This window comes from Physeter macrocephalus, chromosome 12 (genome assembly GCF_002837175.3).
Source record: "Physeter macrocephalus isolate SW-GA chromosome 12, ASM283717v5, whole genome shotgun sequence".
In the NCBI taxonomy this organism is placed as follows: Eukaryota; Metazoa; Chordata; class Mammalia; order Artiodactyla; family Physeteridae; genus Physeter; species Physeter macrocephalus.
Window position 1 is genome coordinate 70235107 of NC_041225.1, and position 14219 is coordinate 70249325.

The 14219-nt window shown below is 40.3% G+C and overlaps 1 protein-coding gene across 6 annotated transcripts in view; it reads left to right on the forward strand.

Annotated features, from left to right (window-relative positions):
• Positions 1-14219, forward strand: part of SPTBN1 (spectrin beta, non-erythrocytic 1) — a 168197-nt gene that overhangs the window by 40071 nt on the left and 113907 nt on the right. Inside the window, exon 1 of one of the 6 annotated variants that reach the window (XM_055089182.1) lies at positions 6035-6123. The exons of the other annotated variants lie outside the window; for them this stretch is intronic. The gene's annotated coding sequence lies outside the window, so the exon portion shown is untranslated. Of the gene's footprint in view, positions 1-6034; positions 6124-14219 lie in introns of those variants that run through there. 6 annotated transcript variants of the gene reach the window in all.

Consider the following 14219-nt stretch of genomic DNA (forward strand, 5'->3'; position numbering starts at 1 on the left):
TAGCTGAGTGTGGTTACAAAGAATGGCTTTCCTGTATTTTCTTGATGCTTCCAAATGTATCAGTTCACGTTTTTCAGACGTGTTTTGGTGCTATCATGATCTGCCTATACAAAGTGAGCGAGAGAAGGACACTTCTGGGAACTGCATTTAAAATAGCCATAATAAAACAAATTCTGCAGCTGGTGTGGTACCTTGTTTATTTGATTTGGTTTGTCACCAACTCATCTTCTCAGTAACCCTGTAGTTGTGCCAGGACTAAACTGTAAAATGACCGATGCTGGATATGTGAGCATTGACCTTTAAGTGCACTAGGTGGGACTGATGTGGTCCAGTCCCCTCTGTTAGAGCAAAAATCTGATCAGGAGAATCACAGAGAAATTTCTTAGGGAGACTTGAAATGCAGTCCCCTTCTCCCCAAACTGAAGAAGCAAAGAGAGGTACAGGAGACTTGTGAAGCACAAACTGTTTTATATTCTGATGTTCTATGACTTTCTTAGATAAAAAACTTTTTACATTTTCACATCTGTTTAGATAGCAGGAATGTCTCTACTTTTTGTGAAGGACAAAATCCCAGGCTCAGTAATATGCCCTCAAAAATATGTCACATCAGCATAGGCAGTATTTTCCAGTGAAAAGTTTTTTAATAAACAGATGTTCTATTTGCTACCTTATGATATTAAAAAGTATAAACTTACCTAATAGAATAATTGGTTTGATAATAAATATTTCCAGTGGTACACTTAAAATTAATGTTTTCATCAAAATGTAAAAGCTGTTTTCAAAACTTTTTGCCCATTTTTTTCAGTGGGGTTGTGAAACCCAATGTAAATGTTTGTAAATGTTTGCAGAAGAGTACTTTTGTTTTAAAAAGAATGCAAATGTTCTCTTAATACGAAAACACCCCAACAAAGAATGGTTGTAATTAAAGTAATAGAGATTCAGTTAAAAATAGGAAAAAAAAAACCCTTCTTTTGGAATATCCTCAGCCCCATGGAAGAGAGTGTGGTGTATATCTTGGGAACCAAGTTGTGAGTACTGTAGTATTACTACAGTGTGCTGATCAGAAGAACGGTGAACATTCTCTGGTTGACCAAATCACAGAGGCCTGTTAGTTGGAAGGGATCTTGGAATTCCTGAAGCCCAGCTTCGCACCCAGTGCTCCGTCCTACTGTGGCTGCCCTGTCAAATGATACTTTCCCACCCAGGGTGAGCCTCTGGTGGTGCTGGTGAACTCCCTTGCTCTCGGGTCAGCCCTCTGCATTTTTGGACAGCTCTCGTTGTTCAGAAAGCTCCTTCTAACCCTGAGTCACTATGAATTTGTTGCTCACTGCCTGCCAAAGAGTCTGTGCCAGTGCCGACATGAGGGCTCCTGAAGCTACTTAAAGATAGTTGTCTGGTGTCTCTTTAAGACTTTTTTCCCCAGAGGGTCCTAAGTCCTGTCCGGGACTCCCAGGTGTCTTACAGCCTGGCTGCCCCCTTCTGGACACACTCGAGTTGCTCAGTACCATGGGTGGTTACTTCATGTCTAACAATTGCACTACCTTCTGCTGGTGCTTTGTATTGAGCTGACCACGTTTTCTTTGCACTGCTGTCAGTTTTCACCTCTTCTAACCTTGGGTACTTAAAAAATCTAAATGTGGGACTCGATGTATTCTTAGTCTCTTCTTGGTCCAGGGTCCTCCGTGGGTACTCAGTGTGCTTTCTGAGATCGTAAGGAAGGTGTTGACTAGCTTGGGCCCTGGGTTATGAATTTGTCCTACCACTCTTTAATCATCAAGTCAGCACCCTTTGAGTATGGCTGTTCAGCCAGCAATAAAGATTTGACTTGGGAAATCAGCCTCTGTAATTTAGATAGAAATTTGAGGTTGCCATTTGAAGTTTTTACTTTGGTGACTATGGGAAATCAAAAATTCTAAGGTGGTAAGTAGAGTAGAAAAATTAAGATGTAGATAATCCTTTATCATTTAGGGGTTTATTTCAGTTTTGTTTGTTTGATTTTCACTGTTTCTAGCTTTAATTTGAACAAACTTACCATTGGACAAACTGGAAAATTTTTCTTCTTGATACAGCTGCTTTGGTAGGGAAAGTGCCTATCATACCCTTGGAAGATTAAAATTGTTAAGTATAAAGTTTATTCATTAAATGTTTACCTATTGCCTGCCATGTGCTAGGCATTATACCTAGGGATATATTGCTGAAAAAGAAATGCCTAATAATTCATGGAGAGTATGGTATATAAAGTGAGATAGGCAGTTAACAATGACACAGGTAATTTTTTAAACACTCTTGGTACACGAGAAAAGATTGCAACGAGAGCATATAGCAGGAGGCCCTGGGCTGGGAGCTTCAGAAGAGCCTTCCTGGAGAAAGTAATGTTTAGGCTGACCTGTTTCTTGTTTATCTGTTGTCCCTATCTTTAAAACTCACAAATTATTGAGAGAGAGCAGCTCCACTGCTAATGAGAATAGAAAGCCTTCCTAATTGATACTTTTTGGGTTGGAATTGGCATTTACTGGCACGAAAGACAGCTTTAGGGTTCACTCAGACACCACTAAAAAATCCAGCCGCTGCTGGGGTGCCCACCCCTTGATTTTCTCTCTGTACAGAATCATGGGATGCTAACATAATTTGATTCCCTCCAGTTCTCTAAATTGCCCTACTGTCCTGTTCATTCTTCACTCTTGCTGAGTCTGACAAAAGAAACAGCTAACTTCTTTGAAAGTGTTTGGAGGAAGGAAAAACAAAGTATGTGTTACGTTGTAGATATTTTGGGAAGTAGAAAACTAGTTTATTAATAACATATTTCAAGGAGATGAAAATGCAGGTTTGATTTTGGTCAGGCAAGGAGTTCAAAAATACAGTTTCCAAAATCACATCACGAGGGAGCTTTTAAAGAAGGAAATTCAGAGCAGTCTGGATGTTCTGGTTCTTGTTCTTGTTCTTTAAAGCCTATATCCCCCTATTGCGCAGACAAGGAAAGTTGCTGGTTTCCTTTGCTCTCGCGTGCTCTCTCTTTTTTTTTTTTAATTTAAAAAATTATTTATTTTTATTCAAGTATAGTTAATTTACAATATTATGTTAGTTTCAGGCGTGTAGCATAGTGTTTCGGTATTTTTGCAGATTATGCTCCATTTTAGATTATTACAAGATAATGGCTATAATTCCCTGTGCTGTACAGTAATATCGTTGTTGTTCCTTTGCTCTTGAACCTGATTGAGGACTTCACCAGCTAAGACCTCATTTTCATTTTGAAGTAATTTGAGCAATAGAGGGGGGGAGCCCAGCAAATTTGAATTGCAGGCCCCTGCCCCTGTAGCTTTGGAAGGGCCGTGCTTGATCCTTTGCCTTTCTTCCAAGCTTGGAGTGATGGGCTGCTGGCAGGGTTGGATTATGGCCTGGCCCTGTGGTGGATGTGTGTGCTTGTGTCTGGTCACCTATGTTGAATGCACGCTCATAGTTCTGTATCAGAGAGCGCCTCTGTAATTCTAAACTTACGGCAGTATTTTAACCACTGTGGCTCATTTTTCTCGCATGGCAGTGTTTAAATATTATTGAAAGCCAAAGTAAATCTCCACATTTGCCTTAACTGACCTTTGTTACCGAGCTTCATACCGAGCACCTTTGTAGTCAAGTTTTTTTTTTTTTAAAGGCTGAATTTTTAATTAATTAATTAATTAATTAATTAATTTTTGGCTGTGTTGGGTCTTCATTTCTGTGCGAGGGCTTTCTCTAGTTGTGGCAAGAGGGGGCCACTTTTCCTCACGATGCGTGGGCCTCTCACTATTGCGGCCTCTCTTATTGCAGCGCACAAGCTCCAGACGCGCAGGCTCAGTAGTTGTGGCTCACAGGCCTAGTTGCTCCGCGGCATGTGGGATCGTCCCAGACCGGGGCTCTAACCCGTGTCCCCTGCATTAGCAGGCAGATTCTCAACCACTGTGCCACCAGGGAAGCCCTGTAGTCAAGTTTTTAAAAAGTAAATTGTGGAATTCTAATGGATTTTGGTTTGTGTATGTTGTTAACAGTTTTCTTTTAAAAAAAAAAACCTTTTTTTTCAAATTGATAGGTTTAAACAAATTTTAGTAATTTGATCATGTTAGATCATGTTAAAATGGTAATTATTTGAATGTTTTTTCTGGGATTGATGTCACTTCTCCTTTTCAAGTATCATAGGCCAACCTTCACTCATTTTGTTTATTTGAAAGGTTACAGATTTCTAAATAGTTTGGGAATCATTTGCCAACCATGCAGAGGGGGAAGGCTTGCTGCTGACGTGTAAATCTAAGCAGTGAGGGTTGTTTGAACTGCTCTTTGAGACAATTTAACTAATAATATTTAAACCTTTGGAAATTTGGCTATTATTAGGCAAGCTAGGATTTAAGTCATTTTCCAAAGGAGAATGATTCTCAAAATATGACATATTAAAATAAGTATGTTTGTTTATCCCAAATGAGATTGTGAAATTTGTGATTATTCCATTCCTGTCCAAATATGACCCTTCATATTTTGTTGGTTGAAAATAAATTTCTTATAAAAATTTATCCTTTGCTCAATGAATCTGGGTGAGGAGACTGTTGCCCCTTACATAACAATTACAGTTTATCCTGATCCAGAATACATGATTATTTAGGCAGAAAGAAGCATTGTGCCTCAGCATTAGAATGCTCTGTGGTGACACTGCCCCTGCCACCTGCCATTTTCTTTCACGATTGTTTTTGAGCATCTGCGGTGGGTTAAGTGCTGGTGCTGGGAATATAAAGATGAGCAGGACAGAGAGGATCCTGGCCCTCCTGGAGCTTAGCGTGTGTGCCTCGTTCATCATTTCCTGTAGTGTTGCTTTTCATTGTGGTTTTACATATTTCTGTCATGTGATCATTATTCCAGGAAATTGTGATACGCATTTTCGCTTGATAAGATTTGCAGAGAATTTAGGCACTGGGCTGTTCTAGGAGTAAAAGTCTGCTTCCAAATAGCATGTTATTGCTCCTCTGTTGTTCAGACACTCAGGCCTTATAAAATTTCCCAAAGAGTAAGGCCGTGAAGTGCCAAACTCACTGAAAGTCAGGACTGGTGTTTTGGCAGCAGTACCATTAGACCTACACCCTAATGTAATTTAAAACCCTTCTGGAAGTAAAGGGAAGACCAAAGTGGTGATTTATAGTGGCTCAGAAACCCCACGCTGGCCGTAAGACCATGGTGTTAGGTCTGCATTGAGTTAATGATTTCACTTTTAATTGCTTTTCTCCGTTAATAGAACAAAAACAAGGATAGCCTTTAACTGCCAAGTATATGATGAAGCCTCGTATTTTAATAGGAATTATCTTTAAATGTTTTTGTTTGGTTCAAATTAGGTGATTTTGAGGCTTATAGATAGATACTGGAAAAGCTGACCTTTCTTGATCTATTTTCGAAATAAAGCTAGTGTTAAAAAATTTTAGGGCTTACAAATTTATATTTAGAATCTAGATAGTATCATATGTAGGCACAGAAAAGAAATAAAGTACTTTGTTTAAAATTTTAAAGTACAAATAGTACATAAGGATAAATTTCTATGCCATATATTAAGAATTTTTCTTTTGTTTAAGGCACTCTTTCTACTCTACTACTTTCTACTTTTCCTTGTAGAGGAAATGTATTCTTGGTCATACTGTATAATGGTAAGTTCTTAAGCCACTCTGATGTAATCTTTTAAACAGATTGTATTAAAATAAAACGAATTATGGTCAGTGTATTTTCTAATAGTGAATCTTTTAAAATAAGTAATTTTCTTTATAGTTAGGGTAATTTTGCTACTCCAAGTAGTAGAACCTGGTTTAACCTGTCCATGTTAAAAAAATAAAATTTGTCCCTACAACTTTATTCATAAAATTAGAACTGGCCTTCCAGTGGCATCTTTGATCTGGGTAGGAAAGAGGTTACTTCTGAATATTGGGAATGAAAGTGTCTTAGTCTGTGTGAACTGCTGTTACAAAACATCATAGACTGGGTGGCATATAAACAACATTTATTTCTCATAGTTCTAGAGGCTGGAAAGTCCACGAACAAGGTGCTGGCAGATTTGGTGTCTGGTGAGGGCCTGGTTCATAGACTGCCGTCATCCTGCTGTGTCCTCACATGATGGAAGGGGTGAGGTTACACTCTGGGGTTTCTCTTGTAATTCCATTCATGAGGGCTCTGCCCTCATGATCTGATCACCTCCAAAGGTCCCAACTCCAAATGCTGTCACATTGGGTGTAAGGAATTAACATGTGAATTTTATGGGGGAGGGGGACACAAACATTCAGTTGGTAGCAGCAGGCTTGTAATGAGTGCTTTAGTCTTTGAGCGTTGTAGGCAGAAGATGGCTAAATCATCACTGCTTCCCTGAAGTACATACGTTAGTGCTAGGGAGGAGTAACCTAATGTGAGTTTTTATATCAGAGGCAGGATAAATGGGACCCATGGTCTGTGAAATTCCAATTCTTTAGTACAGGGAACTGTGCTCTTCATGTTCCTGTCTTCTAAGGCCTGCCTTCAAGTCTTAATTTACCTAAAGGTGGTACACATCTTTCCTTTAGCTTGGACAGTGTTTCTTAACCTGTTTTCCACTATTCTTTTCCTCCACCAGAAGTCTTTTAGACAGTTTGAAATTTTAATACCCATGACATTTTAATACTACAGATATACTGTATCTGTGCTTACATAAAAGAAAGTTTTTTTGCCCCAACGCCCAAATGAATTCTCATCCTTTGGGACCAGTATTTCCCCCATTGAGAATACATGAGCTAGGATACCTGGCTGGGTGGGTTGCTGCCCTACCTAGTAATTAAGCTTTGAAGGAGGCTGATCTATTATTTATTTAAGAACCTTGAGTCCATTAGACAATTTTCTGTTATGGACCACTGTTAAAGGGTTGTTCCTCAAAGCACAAGCTATTTATTCATTCATGGAGTCATACACACTTGTTTCAAACCCTCCTGGCCTCCTCATTTCCTTGCTGTGCCACCATGGGCAAAGCCTTAGTTTATTCATTTGTAAAGTAGGCAATAATAGTATCTACCTCAAAAGGTTGCTTGGGAAGACTGAAAAAGCGAGTAAAGCACCATGCTTGGCATAAAGTAAGCCAGCAAAAAAATGAAGTTATTTTTAATAGTACTAGAGTTTTCTTTGGTTGTTAGACTCATCCACTGTCTGCATTTTAAAGATTAGACAAGTTCTTACGGCTCTGGATTCAGTGGTGATAAAGGTATTATAGATGTTGGGTTCATAGCTATATGACTTGATGCAGTTGTTTAAATCTTCACGCCCCCAGTTTCCACGTTTTGTTAAGATAGAAAGCAAGGTAAGTTGGTTGAAACTTCAAATATAGCAATAATCCTAATAAATGTACATGGGTTATATTTGCCCACTAAATGACAGACTCTTGGATTGAATTTAAAAATAAGAGACATACCTAAGACAGAATGACTCTAGAAGGTTTAAAGAACAGAAAGGGGGTGGAGAGGGACAGGCAAATATTACTATCAATAAAAATAGAATTAATATATGAATATGGAGGAAATAGAATATTTCATGTTAACAACCCACCAAGAAGATAAAATAATTGTGATTTTGCATGTATCCAGGGAGTTACACGGGAAATCTGTTAAAACCACAATCATAGTGGTAGATTTTAACATACTCTGTCACTGATAAGTAAAACAGACAAAAGTTAGTATGACTATAGAGTATTTGAAGACCACCTTTATTAACGAGGTTTCATTTTAAACAAGTCTCTGAGTACCGTTCCCTCGCAAAATGGTCTGAGTCTATGAATTTTGTCTGGTTTATGCAGCCATATAATGCTCTTTGTACAGTAGATGTGTTCCTGTAAAGCTCCAAGTAAACTAGATAATTGTAAAAGTGAATGATAAACTTTTCTAAAGGACTTTGTATGCGTGTGATTTTTTTCTTACGTTGTCAGCTCTCACACTAGAACTTTTTCTGTGTGTCCTGGTGTTTGTGAGCAGAGAACTTTGAATGTTTAGGTTGGGCTCTTGAGCTTTTTTATGGAGCTGGGTCCGTGAACCTGAGTAACGGTCGGTTAGCCAGATTTATTCATCACAGTGGTTCTAGATGTGGTTTCTTGCAGAGACTCGTCTTTATTGGCCATTTACACGTGCCGCAGAATGCCTGCAGTTGGCAAACTGTAAACGGGGTGTGACTCTTGCTTTCTGGCTACTGAAGAGTTGAGAGGATTGAGGCAGAACTCTCAGAGGTCCCTTCCTGGAAACTCTCAGACATAGTTTGGTCCCTCCAGAGTCCCTGAGCAGGATCTGTTTTTTTGTTTGTTTGTTTTTTCTTTTTTTTTAAGGTGGCACACCAGCAGTCCAGTGTATGCTTTTTCAAGTTTTTTTTTTATGAGTGAAGTGGGAGGGTTTTTAAGCGTCTGCAGAACATTTGGGTTTGTGAATTCTGTCGAAGTAATTGTTGGCATATAGTTTTCCTCCTTAAGAAGGGCTGGCAAATGTTGTCACCTTTTTCTTTAATTTGTTTGAGCCTTTAATTAATATTGGATATTAATGAAGTGTGTGTTTGTACATGTATGTAGCGCCAGTGAAAATTCCATTTATTCTCTCTATGTTGCTTTGTTCTCTAGTTTGGAGAAAAAATAAATTATTTTCATGGGTAAAAACTAAATTAAAAAGGAAAACATACATTTTAATAAGTATGTAGAGAAGCACCTTATTAAATATAAGTTCGTGTTCATTAGCAGCCTAGTCTAAAAATGTGACTGCCTTGAAATGGAAGGGAGAGAGCCCAGCAGATCTGTGTAACTTAAAAGGGTATGTGTTCTGGGCTTTATGACTGATGGAGACGGTACCCCCCGTGGTAGCTTGAATTGTCATTGCTCCTGTGGCCTCACCTTCCCATCCTCCATCCAGTCTCCCACCCTCCCAACCAGTCCATAAATAATTAACAAGCACTTAATGTTTCCAGGCACCTTGCCAGGAGTTGAGAAATATAAACACAGTATGATGGGGACATGACCTTAAGAGCCTGTGTCCTACTGATGATTAGTAAATAGAAGTTTTGTAATTATGAAACAGTCTTATGATGATAAGTGATAGGGCAGAGGTATATAAGGTGTCTCTAGGAGGGAGGACATATGTGGGTCGTCTAACTCAGACTAGGTGGTGGTGATGGAGGGATCAGGGGCGGCTACTTGGCTGAGGTGATACATCAGCTAGGATTTGTTGCAATAGGAGAGGGCTGTTCTAGGTAGTAGTTTTGGAGGTGAGACCGGAACATGACTTTTCCTTCAGGAGCTACAAGAGTTAAAGACAAGAATATTGATACCAGGCTGGAGAGCTGGGCAGGCCCCCTCATGAAGGCTCTCATTTCTCTTCAAAGGGTTCTGGGCATTATTCTGAAGGCATGGGCATTGGTGGATTTTAGTCGTGGGAATAAAGTGATTAGAATTACATTTTAGAAAGGTCCCTCTGGCGGCAATGTAGGGTTGCGGATTAGGGGTTACAATGAGAGGTGAGGCACTGGAATAAGAAACTATTGCTTGAGCTGATTTATGAGATTTTCAGGAGGTGCCGGCAACCCTGGGGCCTGAATATGGGAGGAGAGAGAGCAGTGAAGGATGACCGCAAGGTTTCTAGCTGAGGTCAGTGGGAGAAATGAGGGGGCTGTGCAGTGAGGGAGTGACAGAGGGAAAACAAGGTCTGGAGGGAGGAATTAGGAGTTTAGTTGGAGACATGGACTTGTTGATCCTTAGGAGACGCTGCCCTTTGCTGTCCAGGGAGTGGTTGTCAGCCTAGGGTAGCGGGTGACATCATCCAGGCAGATGGAAGAGGGCAGTGGAAGGAAGCCTGGAGATAAACTATAAAGAACAAAACCCTGTGTGTTGAGCTAATACCCATGTGACAGGGAAAACAGATACGGTACCTTGGAAAATAAACAGATCAAGTGTTTTCCCTCTGGACTTGGCCAGGTGTTGACTTCCAGAATTTTAGTCAATGAAGAGAACTATCAATAATAACTCCTACAGCTGGGAGTGGTGAAGCTCCAGTTTTTTTTTCCTGATGGTTATGACCTTGTGGTAGCATGTGCCAGAGCTGGAGGAACCTCTTTGCCTCTTCGGGGCTATGATAATAGCTTCCTCATCTCTTTCTGTCTTTGTCTGCCAGTTTGAAGAAATAAAATTGTCTTCTTAATGAAGCAGAAAATGATAAAGCTTTTGGAATGTCTTTGTATTTTTGGAAAATTCCAGTTCCTAGGAATTAGAGAAGGGCAGAGGATTAGAGAAGAGTAATTTGTGGAGGGGGCTTGGCTTTTTTACTTACTCCTTATTTTTATACGTGCGCGCACACACACACACACACACACACACACACACACACACACACACACACATAGGAATTAGAGAAGGGCAGAGGATTAGAGAAGAGTAATTTGTGGAGGGGGCTTGGCTTTTTTACTTACTCCTTATTTTTATACGTGCACACACACACACACACACACACACACACACACACACACACACAGAGTTAGGATGGAGAAGAGCAGGGAAGCAGTTTTAATCATCTTCCCAATGTCTGGCCACAGAAGACATGAGCATTATTCATATCACATCTGGGATATTAGTGATTTGTATTCACTCAAGGATTATTTAATGGGTTCCTGCTGTGGTGATCAAGTCAGAATTCGGGCCGCACCGAGCCAGCTGGGACAGTGAGAGCCCTTCTCTGAAGTGGAGATTGTCTTACCTCCCGCCACCCTTACGTAGTTCTCTCAAGCTTTCCTAATGACAGCCCCACCACCAGGCCCAGTTCCAAGGTGGTCAGCCCTCCTCTCTTCTCTCCTCCTAATCTTCCCACAGCCATCGAAGTACAGATTGCTTCACTGGCCCTTGGGACACATGGCTGATAGGTAGCACCTTGGGAAAATCTAGCCCTTTATAGATAACCGCCTGGGGACACCTATAGGTGCGATGTAAGCTGCCCCCGCAGCTGGCACCGTCCTTTGTTGAAGTGGGTTAGGGGATAATGGTGGTAGTAGCTTGCTGGGCTTTCTGGGATCCCTGTGCCGTTGGCACGCTCTCGTCCATGCTCTTGCCTTGACTCCTACTGTTCCTTCACCCTCAGGTTCCTGCGTTGTTGCTATTGAATACCTGGAAGCACTACCATTTCACTATGGCCCTGATGGGGATGTGGGATTTTTTTGCTTTGACATATCCCTGAAAATTAAAAAAAAAATTCTATCATTATGAAAACTCTACTGTTTGGTGAGGATATTGCCTTAGGACAGAGAACATTGAAGACAAAAATGCCCCTGATATCCAAGTTTTTAGACGCCCGAGTGGAACAATAGAATAAAAAGAGTAACTTATAGTCGATATTTCTTTTGTATACCAACTCGTAGGAACTTTTGCTCCCCAGTCACCTCTTTGTTTTGAGGAACAATGGCGTTATTAAAGAACAGCGTTAAAGAAGAATACTTAGGAAACATGTGCTGACATTCTCTGAACAACTTATTTTAAACTTAAGTCAAGGACTCAGTGTTTGCTTGTCGAGAAATTTGTGGATAAGTCAGTGGTAGGAAGAGATTCATGGGATGTAGCTGGGCTTACTCTGGAGTCAGGGGTGGTGGGAGCTGGAGCACAGGTTGGTTGCTGCCCTGGAGGCCTCGGTGTGGCTTGTTCTCATTGGTCAGCAGGTGGCACCAAATAGCCGGGATGAATCTGGAGAGAGGTATGCGGTGTTTCGATTTCACCTTGGGTTGGGTTAAACATTTTGGAGTTAATAGCACTCTCACGTTTTTTCCCCCTAGAGATGGCATCTTCCAAGGCTGAATTTTGTAGAAGTCTTTGGTTTTGATAGAGTCATAAAACTTAACCATCTCCAAGGTCAAATGGTACATAACAATATTGATTTTTTTTTTTTTTTTGGAGGGGTTATGACTCTGAATGCTAAAAGCCAACTGTAAGATCCTTCTATAGAATATACTTACTGGCTTAGGTGTCTGAATTTTTTCGTGTTTTTATGAAATCTTTTCAATATGTTGCTAATGGAGGTGTTAAAATTGATCTACTGATAAATTTATATTTTTGACCTTGTTAATGTCTGCCTGATGGGAATCCAGGATTTTACTCCCATCCGAGATGTTTCTGTTTGAGCAGAGGTGGATGACTCTGAGTTACAGATGGTGATTCAGTTGTGAGGGGAACACGGAGGATGTGTTGGGGATATTCTTGGATATCTTGTGAGAAAACAGCTAATGACAAAAGAGGGGGCAGGTCTGTGCTTTTGCCCCCAATTATTACACTACTTGAGGTGCAGTTCATTTGTTTCAGCTTAATGTATTGTCCACGGACCCCTGGTTGCGTGTGCCTTGTATGGTTCTGTGCTAGAACTTGAGAAAAAGCTGCCTTTTGAAGCACAGTAAGAGGAATGTTTCTTTTCTGCGTATGTGGCTTTGTTTATTTCCTTTTTTCGGTGCCATGTGTGGGGAAAAGTGTGAGCTCGAGTGGTCCATTTGTGGTTGCCGGGTGGTGTCTGGTTTGATTAGTGCATGAGCTCCAGTGATTAGGCTTGCTAACTCTGGTCTGTGCGTGCATTCTTGGTGCGCGCTGAATGAGGTTTTCACGAAACGAGCATCCAGGTACAAAATCTTATAATTAATTTTTGAGTCTTAAGATGGGGCCTGTGGGAAGGGATGGGAGGGGGAGATGACAAACATCTTTTCCCTTGGGATATCTTCCTACAACTAAGTGGGGGTGTGTGTGCATCTTTCTTCCTCCTCCTCTTTTTAATTTACTTAGATAGGCTTGTATATAAAATGTGCAGGAAGTTAACCGCACCCATAGGAATTAAGCACATATCCTTGCCTCCTAGAATCTGTTTTTCACACAGCACCAGGATTGATCTTTTAAAAACATACATCCAGTGATGTCAGTCATTAGGTTAAAATCCTGCGGTGGCTTCCCTCACACTTAGGTTAACAGCCCTTTGTGGACTGGCTCCACCTACCTTTCCAGCCTCATCTCCTTATATCTCTCTCTGCCTACCAGACTTGGGCCACACTGAGCTCTTCATTCCTCCAACAAGCCCTGCTGTTCTCACCTTAGGGCTTTTACATGAGTAGTTTCCTTTGCCTGGAATGTCATTCCTCTTGATCTGGGTGTGACAAGACCATTGAGAGCTCAGTTTAAATACCGACTCAGGCCTTCCCTGACCACCAGCTCTGAAATAGCCATGCATTCCTTTTCTCTCTTTTATTTTTAAATTAAGATATAACGGACACATAATACTTTGTAAGTTTTAAGGTGTAAGGTATGTTGATTTGATATGTTTATATATTGCAGTATGATTACCACTGTAGCATTAGCTAACACCTCTATCACTTCACATAATTATCATTTCTTTTTTGTGGTGAGGATGATTAAGTCTAGTCTCTTAGCAGCTTTGAAGTTTATAAGACAGTATGATTGATTACTCACTCTGTGTCACATCACTCCAGTTTCATTTTATTTTCTTTCAACTATCTTGTCTTTTCTTATGTGCTTTTTTTGTCCAGCTCTTCCTAGTAGGATGTAAGCTTCACTAGAGCCAGGTCCTTATCTTGTTTACTGTTAACTCAGCATCTGGAACAGTGCTGAGCATGTACTAGGTCCCCGGAACATTTTGGTTCCATGAATGAATAATAGCTATATTGAGGGGAGAAGCTATATATTTAAAGCTAAATGTATCTCTCTTAATTCTCTGAGGGCACTGTGATAAAGATGGGAGTGGGCCAAACGTTGAGGCTGAAGTTCTTGTTTCCCATTTATCCCTGTAAAACATTGTGGCCCTGGTGGGTCCCTGAGACGTGGGTATTGGGGTGGGTAGTAGAATTTGTAATAACACATCATATACATAATTTCAGTCATTATCCAGTCATTTTTTGGTATCTGTTAAACACTAGTACTGTCCTTGCTGCTGTATATTTACTATGTCATTTAATCTTAGGCATCAGTTTTCTAATATGTAAATGATATGTTTAGATAAAATGATCTGTTAGTTCTCTTATGTCACATTATATGAATTTCTAGGAGAAGCTAAAAGATTATAGTTTATGCTGGCACACAATAGAAACAGATTAGTTCATTCAGAATACCTACCCAAGGTAGGTATTCATCCCGCTCTAATAAAACTTTAAAATTGCAAAGTTTAAACTTTAGAAAGGAGGAAGAAACCCACCCTTTGTTGGGTATC